Source organism: Pan paniscus, chromosome 2, assembly GCF_029289425.2.
Source record: "Pan paniscus chromosome 2, NHGRI_mPanPan1-v2.0_pri, whole genome shotgun sequence".
NCBI lineage: Eukaryota > Metazoa > Chordata > Mammalia > Primates > Hominidae > Pan > Pan paniscus.
The window spans coordinates 135695593-135706520 of NC_085926.1; positions in this window are offsets into that span (position 1 = coordinate 135695593).

Genomic DNA, 10928 nt, shown 5'->3' on the forward strand with positions numbered 1-10928 from the left:
AATTCAAGTATCTCTTCTGTTGAAAGTAGAAAGAGAAAAGAACCGCTCTAGAAAAGCTAGATGGCATTTGGAATTATTTTAATAACTCACCCACAACTCCTATTTTATCCAAGTTGGTTACAAAGACAGAATTAATCTTTTCAGAATAATTTATAATATTTATTCTAATTTACATAAGAAATAATAAATAGTCACAAAATTATAAAAGTCTCTGTCACTGACATTTGTAGACAATCACAATTGATCTGAAGTGTCTTCACACTAACTGTTCACCCCATGGAGTGGTTGTAGCCAAGGTAGGATCGTTAGCAAATAAAGTTGGAGAAGCCATTTTGTGTCTCAAGGTGAGAATGACATGCTGAAGGGAGCTTGCTGAGTCAGGGCAACCTCCTCCAGTCTTATTGCTTTGCCTGTCCTATTACTTTGACTCTGATGGGTATGTGGTTAGGAACCTGGAATTTTATCAGCTTATATTGTACTGTATCTGCACAAAAATCAATATACAATTAACTATTAATTATTTGGAGTCCTGTAAAGAAGAACTGACAAAAATATTCTCCTGAAGAACCCGTAACCCTATCCATAAATCATTCATATTTGTCTTTGGAATATATGATATGATTTATATTTCAACCAATTTGCCTCACTAATTGTGTATGATTTTGACTAACGTGAGAACTGTTTGCAGTCTGTGTAGGTAGCAAGTGGAGGAAGATAAGAAGTCTGTTAGATGGTGGGAGGAGGGGAGTCAGTCATGGAGAAACCACGTTTTTACCCTATGTAATCCATAAAGTTGAATGTACAAAGTGGATGCTACTTGATAGAAAGAGTAAAGTTGATTTCCCTTTGCTTGCTTACAGCATTTTTTTGGTTCACTAACTCAAATCACTGCCAGGTGAGAAGGGAGAAGCTGGGGGACAGTTGTGACTTCTTTGTTTCCATTTTGCAGATTTCATTCAGGAATACAGGAGAGTTCTTAGCATGACTGAGACCATATAGCCATTTACTTGGAAGCTGAAGTTCCTGTCATGGATGTCCTAACACCAAGCTCAGTTCTGCAGCAAAGCAAAAGTGTACTCACTGGGCAGACAGATACTGATTACAGGACTCTCTCTAGAGACACAGCCATACCCTGAATCTATTTACTGCCCCCTGAACATACTAGGCACCAGGCACTGTTTAGAGAGAAGCCCCATTGCTGCAATTGGAATAGCCCTGGCCTAGCAGGGCTATTCCTTGTCCCATTGCAGATCATTATTTTCACTATACCTCATAAAATTAGCATTTTTAAATGTTACTAAATGGTATTTATACTTATTTTTAATACTGTGTAATGTTTCATCCAGTAGTTAGGTATACCTTACATATCTAATCACTATTTTATCATCTGTTCAACATTTAATTTTTTCAATTTTTGAGAATTACAAATGCTACAAAGAATATTTTTGCAAATGGCTCTTTTTTTTCTTTTTTTCTTTTTTTCGGGGGTTGTGGGTGGTACCAAACTATTTAAAGAAATGGTACAAATGAAAGAACTTATGTGTATGTTTTGGTATATGTGTTTCCCCCGCCCCCACCACCAAATTATTCTCTTAGAGTTAGTCTCACTAGTGCTCTTACTAAGTCAAAGTCTAGAAAAATTTTTAAGTCCTTTGCATTTTGTTTTTTTAAAAGGGGTATGCCAATTTATAATGTCAATACTGAGTGTTGCTATTTTAAAATTTTAGTCTAACTTTATATAATACATTTTTAAGTACTTTCTTGATTTTTTTCTTTTGATTTTCTCAGTTCCAGCCCTGTCACATTCAGTGCCTATGCTATCACATTACTTGACCTAACCAGCCCCTGTCAAAGCAAGAAAGTTGCTGGGTTTTGCTGGTAACTCATCCCACTTAACCAAAAGGGCCCAGAAGTTTTTCTTCCTAGGATAAAAGCAGGACACTTCTTGTGGAAAATACAACTAATATGGTTTGAATGAGGGTTGCTGGACGCTGTTTTCCTATTGACAAATCCTTCTGTTCTGCAGGTACCCAGGGGTGGGATGGCTGGAGGATGGGGAAGGGACAGGATCCAAAGGCACTAAGAACTGTCTTGGCCTTTCTACAATAAATTTCCCAGCATGACACAGAAGCACAGTTACACACTTGCACACACACCACTGAGCCTCCCAAGTGTTGAAATACTACATCCAGGCATATATTAAACTAACAAATTTAAAAAGAAACTACCATGTCCAGCAATACTCTAATCATCCAAAGTAGTAATAGTAAAGGTAACTGATGCTAATGTCTATTAATGCACCAAAACATTTAAAAACTCAAGAAGAAAAAGAAATCTACCCTGATAAATATGAATATATGTTTTTAATTTATGCTTTTCTTTATTTTTAATTTATGCTTTTCTTGAAAAATTGTCTTCCAATGATTAATTCTTTTGAGTCAGGGTGATGTATGGTTTTGCCCTGAAACTCTCTTTCTAAAAGAAATCCCTAGTCTCAGTTTGCTTTCTAAACAAATGACAGGAGAAACCATAGGAAAATGTAATTCAAAATCAAAAAGGCTCCTAAGTTTCACTTTCTGAAAAAGTTGCCAGCACCTGGATATATAAAATTATACTATTTCTACAAACACAATCCTTGAATTGGAAGCTGGCCCAGATTTCTACTTCCCCAGATTCCTACATTCCCTGTGCAACCCTCTTCAATCCTGGGCTTGGTGTCTTTTTGGCTTTTCACCAGTATTCAAAACGTTCCCCTAGTTCAGGCTCTGCAGCCAGCTGTCCAGGAGGCTCCCTGGTGGTTGCATTAACATCCTGGGGCAATACTGCCGTCTTGTGGGCATGTAAAATGCTGCAGGTTCATCCCAAAGTGAAGTTGCATTTTCCCAACTACAGGCACAAATGAGTCTTCTCTCTGCTCTTTCACTTCTAGGTTAATGGGGCTCCTGGGTGCCTGAAGATGTCAAGAGGGTTTTGGGTAGACAATTTGTAGTGCCTGTTTGTCCTGTCTCTGAGATCTTGAATAAACTTTGGGAACCTATTGGGTGAGAGTTGTTGGAAAAGTAAATTTACAAGATGCATTCTTAATATATCAGACCTAATTAAAAATTTTGCCAATAAAACAATGTGGCAACCCTGTACCGTGTGTGATGGCATGCTTGTGACTTGATTTATCCTTGTAAAAATGACTCTACTGGATATGTGGTCACCAGACCTAATGGGCTCTGTGATTTAGTTTTTTAAATATGGGAAATATCTTTGCTGCTGAAACTCACTAACATCTTTTTGAACTTTACGGGAATTGATGTTTCCAGTTGAAAGATGGATTTAGAGTTTGGGACAGAAAACACAGTGATGCTAAAAACCAAAAGTTATTTGGAAAAAACATTTGAATCAGCACCGAAATGATGTAGTTTAGCAAAAACATTAACAATAAAACATTACCTTTCTTGTCATAAGACTATTTTCTTTTTTACAAACAGCTTATAAACTTTCTCTGTGATGAACCTTCGTATACAGTTCAGCTGAAGACTATAAGCCTGTTAGAGTCCCTTGGGAAGAAGAAACCTATGCATCTAGGTTGTTCCTTAAAAAGCTGTTGTTCAACTAAGACATGCTGTCCTTACAGTGCTGTCACCGCCAGAAATAATCTTTGATTCTGTCTTCTTGGTGTGAATTCTCAACTAGTAAAACTCTATATTGAAATGCAAATTAGCTCTTCCGAGTACAAGCTTGTAAAAATGTCAAAACACCTCACAAAAATTCTAATTGCCACATAATTAGGTATCTAAACAAAAGTTCTATGCTGATATTTTAATTTTGCTTCATTGCAATAATGTACATTCAATAATGGGCCCAACTAGGACAAGGTGATAAGTTAGGGAAGAAAGTAGCTAATAGCACCAAATAAGGATGCCCCTGAACCCAGAGCCTGGCAGAAAATAGAATGGACTTCCAGAGAAACATCATGGGGCCTAGGGAAATAAACACCACTTAGGGAGAATTAGATTAGCCAGAGTACAACAAACTTCCATTACAAGCTGGAATTTCTTTTAGAAGAAATACATGAAAGTGTGTCTTTATAAAGAGGTGGTATCCTGGAGTGAGCACTAAATCAGTCTAATGCCTTCAATCTTCTTGATTTCCCCCTACAGAACTGTACTTCTTATTAATGTTTGTAATGACCACCTATGGCACTGTAGGATGCTGAATTACCAAAGAAAGATCAAATTATGTCCTATTGATGACACTTAATAGACGTCTAGCAGGTGCACATGTTACAGAATGATATTTGACAAATGTAGAAATGATAAGGGTTATCTGATCTGTCTGAAATTAATCAGAAGCTTCAATTAAGTAGAACTCCAGTTCTGATAATATTCCATTATTATTATCATCATTATTATTGTTACTATTAAGAATTATAGCCCCTTTTCAACTCATCACTACCTTTATTGTGGAATCACCTGTGTTCAATGTACCTATATTTTAGAAGGACAACGGGGCACCAAAGTTGCTAGCCTGATCCTATAATTGCCATCTTCATCTTTCAGTATGGAATATATTATATTTACATTAAAAATTATCCCTTACAAGATCCCTTTGAACAATTTTTCAAATATATGTTTAAAGACAAGTACATTAATTTCAAGAAAATTTCTTATGAGATTAGAGGATGTAATGTTAGTATGATCTACTAATAACCTAGTAACTATCATTTATTGATTACCTACAAAGTCACTTGTGTTTTATATTCATTATCTCTAATTTTTAAGGTACCCCTGCAAGGTTGGCAGTATTATCTTCACTGTCCAGAAGAAGAAATAGTTTCAAGAGGCTAAGTAATCGCAGTAAGATCATATGGTCAATAAGTGCAAAAACAAGACTCAAGCCTCACTGGGTTTTAATGGAAGAACCATGTGGTGTTTGAGTAGAAAAATCTATTCCCTCTCCTCTCTCTCTCCCTCTCTCTCTCTCTTTTCCCAGTGATAAACAGTAGAAAGTGGGATTAGTCTGTGTTGAACCCTACTACTTCAGCCCACATTCATTGCTCATCTTTCCACTATTTTTAGTTTTTCCTTCTGTTCTGGACTCTTCCTTTCTTCCTTCAAATAGAAAAAGGTCACACCTCTATTTAAAACATCACAGAACACCCATATTTTTGCTCTTCTATCAACTTACCAGTCTAAATCTTTTTTATTTTCAGCTAAACTTATTAGATGAATGTCATAATTGCCCCATTTTCACTTTGCTTTCACTCTCATGGCCACCACTGGAATGAAGCTGTTCTTCAGACTTACTTATGACATCTGCTCCAGTTTCAAAGGCTCTATCCAAGTCCTGACTTTCTGAAATTCTCTGCAGCATCTGACACAATTAATCTCATCCACCCTCACCTACTGCCAGTAAAAATACTGGCAGCTGACACACGTGGAACAGCGACTTGGTGTTAGGCTCTGGGTTAAGCACTTTATATGCATTATCTCATTTAATCCCCACAACATCCCTGTGAATTTGGCACTGTTATGGGTCCCCATTTTACAGATGAGGAAACTGAGTCTCGGGGGGTAAAGTAACTTGACCAGTATTACACAAGCAAAAACATGGTGAAGATAGCTGTTGATCCAATATGCTGTGCTATCTTTAAAAGTATTTAGCCAGTCTTTTACTATCTGCTGGGCACAAAGCCAAGTTCATTAGAGGTATTATCTGATTATTTTGTGTTATATTTTCTCCTATTATACCTAACTCTAGGTCTATTGCAAGATCAAGTTTGTGATCCTCTGCCTATTTCTCCTCTTGACTACTTCAAATTCCAAGTATTTTTTAGAAGATTTTAACTTGCATCAAATAATTATTGATGTACAGGTCATGGTGGCAGGGCTCTGGACATAGGAAAGTGAACAAGGTAGGCTTGCTGCCTGCTTGAAGTTGACAACATAGTGGATAGAAAGTGAGACAGAGAAGCCACAAATCATTACCTGAGCCAATCAGTGGCCCACTGAGAACACTCCTTCCAGGTCATGAAATTTCAGGTGAAGCGACACACCAGCTCACCCACCTACTTCCCACCCCGACCCCAGAATCCCCTTCCTGGAAACCTTGTGCTACCTCCAAAGCCAAACTCTCAAATAAACCCCAGCACCTTCCAGAGATGCCGTTTCAGTGGTGGGGTTTGAGGTGAGTACTCTGGGACCCAGCCTGGGTTTCACAGAACTAGGAGACTATCTGCCCTGGGCTGGCCCCAAGGCCAGTGTCAGAAGTACCCCCACCCTCCTGATTATCAGTCAACCCAGAACAAACGCTTTCCTCTACTTTCCCTTAATTGTACTTGGTGCTAGTCATCTCTGTGGCAAGAATATGAGCTTCTCACAAGCTAATAATGAAACATATCTTTGGTTCTTTCACAGCACCCAGCTTTGGGCTAAGTATGTAAATGTGGGCATCAGATACACCTGCTTGAGTAAATGTCTCCTCTCAATACCTGGAAGAATGACGAGTGTTTGCTCTTCTAAAAACCAACTCAAGGCACCCAGAAAGCAAGGAAGCTTCCAAAGAAAAATGGAGTTATATTAAAAGGATGTAGGCATTATCTTGAAGGGTTTTCTACTGGTCAAAGTTTGGATAATTTAAGCATCAAATAAATGATAGCTGTAAATTGAATATATAAGAATCCATGAATCTATAATGATAATCAAAAGAGAGACAGCCAAAAGGAAAATCACTCATCACCAGTGAAGGAAGCTATTATAATAATATAATAATATTAAGTTATAACATTATTATACAATATTTAAAATTCTATAATAATGGGAAAGAATTAGGCATTAGCCTGCCTTTCCAACTAGTACCAGATGATGATAGAACATTCTTCTTTACAGTAAAGCCCCAGCTAATAATATATAGATTTACAGAATTTAAAAATCACTATTTTGTATCCCCTAATAAGAGAAATGATTCATGCATGTGTCATCAATACATGTTAAAACCATAATGGGATAGTTTGGTGCCAAAACGTCACCCCCAAGATTATTTCCCAGTCACAGGGGGGAGCGTCTGACTTAATAAAGGAGGGACCTGGCTGTTGCCACCTAAACTCAAGGCTCTATCTCAGTGTTCAGTGGGACAACCAGACAGTAGGTGCCTTCCAAAATGAAGCAATGTGAAGTACAACATCAGCTATGACATGCTCTTGCCAAAACCACTTAGGCCGAAACTAAGCAAGTCTTTAGTTTTGACTTTCAGTTTACAAGAAATACAAAGATTAGGGAAATGAGTGAAATGATATCACAAATGACCAAATGTCCAGAAAGTGGTACACTGTAAAGGACCAGTGGCCTGGTTTTTGACCAATTATTGTTAAGGGGAATAAAAGGAAGGAGGTTGTTTAACATTAAATAAGGCAATGAGACTTAACAGACATAACAATGAAATGCAATGTGTGGTCCTTGATTGAACTCTAGTTTGAATAACAACTTGGAAGATAGTTTGGAGAGTTTTTCACATAGACTGAGAATTACATGATGTTAAGGAATTGTTGCTAATTTTGTTAGCTGTGATAATGGAATTGCAGTTATATGGGAAAATATTCCCAAACTCCTCCACCCCAAAATAATCATTGTTAATATAGATAAACTTCATTTCAGACATTTATTTCAGAGTGAGAAAGAATAAGCATGAGAAATATTTTATAAAAATAAAATAATGCTATAGACTAATGTTAAGAAAAAAATATTACATTGAAATTTAATTGAATTTAAAGAAGAAAGAAAAATCAAAATGAAATGAAGAAATGCCTGAACTTCAGATAAATGCTTTTTCACTATTAGAGATTCCCTAACTATAGCACTAAAATTGATAACAAAGTTTAAGAAGCACTCTTAGAGGCTGGGGTCATTACCTTTTTAAATAAACCAGATGCTTAAATTTGAGGCAGCATTGATTGATTCATTCATCTACAAACTAAGGAAATTCGCCTTCCTTTCTTTCCTCCTATTGTCTTCTTCACATTTTAAATCTATTCTTACTTGTTTTTATTGGTCAAGATGCATAGCCATAGTTCTCACAGTTGTTGAGTCTTAGTTTAAATATAATGGATTCAATTCCCAACACCAATTTGTTTATCATGACTTCTCTATTTTTAGCTCTTTATTTGTATTCATCTCTTAATTGGCTGGATTTTATCAAGCCATTTTTGCAAGGCTCAAGAATGCCTCAAAACACTTACAGGTAAAGCAGTAGAGATGGAAATATGGAAAACTTCATCTTTCCAACTATTTAAAAAAACCACAGGATTTTATGATAGCAAGCGTACAAATACACTGAAAGAAATTTATTTTCAGATTCTATCAAAAAGGATGCAGGAAGTCAGCATTAATGGTTAAGAGAAAGAGCCCCAAAGCAAGGATTCTGAAACTGACTTTTCGCCCCAGTAAGTGCTAGTTATAAGTTTTGGGGGCCAGTTATAGCTGTAAGGTCCTGAGCCTTCATTTCTCTATCTGGAAAGAAAAATTTATGGAAAGAATTAAAGAATAAAAATCTGTGCAAAGGGCCAGGACAGTGCCTGGCACATAGTGAGTGCTCAATAAATACTAGCTGTCTCTAACGGGAATCCTAGGAGAAAGACTTTCATCTCTTCTGATTAAGTTAGAAGGAAGTCAAATTAGAAGTGAGAGATTATCAGGAGTTGCCCTCTAAGGTTTCTGACGCAGAGTTGGCCAGAGTTCTATCACTGTCAGTGTATCAGTGGGCAAGCCCTAAATGAAGTTAAAGCACATAAGGAATTAACCTGAAAAGTCCTGTCCACCTTTTAAAGAGAAATAAATTAGGAAAAATTGTGACTGATACTAAGTAGTCAAGGATTAGTGAGAAAAGCACCTGTTCATAACTCAACATTTCCATTTCTTCAAATTTTGCTCTAATAGAATTTTAATTTAAATTTTGGTGATAAAACCAGGTTTTATTGTTCTAATAAAACTAAGGAAGGTAATTAAATCATTAAATAATATGCATTTCTTATCAATACAGTCTATCCTTCAGGGATCAAGTGACAAATTGACAAAGCATTTTTCTTTTGAGGCTTTGGGGACTGGCTATGGGATATGAACATCTCTCAGAACAGCTCACAGGCCAAGGCTATTGTCTCATGGCACCAACATTTATTGAACTACCTGACTTCCTCCAAAACTTCTGAGAAACTGAATTAAGGAGGAAATGACACTGATGCAAGCCTAGAGCTTATTCTTACTATAACAAGCCTCAATCTCAGTAAAACTCTTCCTTCACCCTTTCATTGCACAGCTATTTATTGAGCACCTGCTATGTGCCAGGCACTCATGAATGTGATGTTGAACATAACACATAAGGTCTCTCAAGTACAGTTACAGTCTATTATTCAAAGTAGCATGCAAATTAACGTAGAATTACATCTGTGATAAATGGTATAAAGAAGTGGTGTCTGGTACTTTCCAAGTCAATGAATACAGGAAGAAACCAACTGGTTTTCCTCTCATACACCACTCTCAATACTTCACTTCAGACACAAGACATGTGGAATTTTTTCCATACCAACCAGTTCTCTGACATCAAATAGGTGTCCTACAATTCAATTCAATTCTGACACTAGTGCAGACTTAGCACAGACCTCATAAGTGAGGAGTTCAATCCCACCTGACTTCCCCCCACTTCAGATGCTAGTCACAAGTGCCAGGTTGTGACCTGTACTCTTACCAACTGGCTATAAATTGAGGATTCCCACAACCCCCTCCTCAGGTTTAATCTTTTGCTAGAATGGCTCACAGAACTCAGGAAAACACTTAGGTATACTGGCTGATATAAAGATACTACAAAGGATACAGATGAACGGCCAGATGAAAGGATACGGAAGGCAAGGTTCAGAAGAGTCCTAAGCGCAGGACCTCCCTCCGCATGGAGCTGGGGTGCACCACCCTCCTGGTCATGGATGTGTTTTTGTTCACCAATGTGCAAGCTCTCCAAACCTCATACTTTGGGGATTTTTTATGGCAGCTTCATCATATAGTCATACTCAATTATTAACCCTATTTTGAGCTCCAGTCCCCTTTGTCAGAGAATGGAGATGGGACTGAAAGCTCCAAGCTTACAATCATAGCTTGGACTTTCTGCATCCATCTAGGAGCCCACCAAGAGTTGCCTTACTGAACAACAACAACAAAAACACTCCTATCACCCAGGAAATTCCAAGAGATTTAGGAGCTCTGTGTCAGACACTCCTATCACTCAGGAAATTAGAAACTCTTTGGGGCTCTGTGTCAGGAACTGGGGATCAAAGACCAAATATTAGAAAAAAAAGACCCTCCTAAAGCACTCTCATCTACAAGAGTTTTAGGAGCTCTATGTCAGAAACAAGGGGGTAGAAACCAAAATATATTTATTATTATTTCAAATCAATAACAGAGCTGTGTAGTTTGAAACTCTGTTGCACCAGGAAAGGCATCTTTGAGGACGCAACATTTTAGCTGAGGGCTAAAAGATAACCATTTGCTATTGAGTAAAGTAGGGTATGTGGGAAGAGTGTCAAAAAACAAAGGGAATAATAAGGGTCAAGATTCTGTAACAGGGAGAAACATGTCAATTCCAGGAAGACAAGAAAGGCTAGAGAACAGGGAGCTGAAGAGAGTGTGGTCTGAGAAGAGGCTGGAAAGGTGGGCAGGAGGCAGGCCTCCAGTGGCTTTGTATAAGAGCAAGCAGAAGGTATTGGGAGATCTTAAACTGAGGCTGAATATAGCATGGACAGATTTGTGCCTCATAAAGTTCACTATTTATTGGAGTGGGGAACAAGAAAGGAGACTACTGCAGTTAATGCTGTACTGGTTAAAAAAAAAAAAGAAACTTGTATCATGGTAGTGGTGGCAGAGATAGAGAAAATTGGTTAGATTCAAGAAACATTTAGG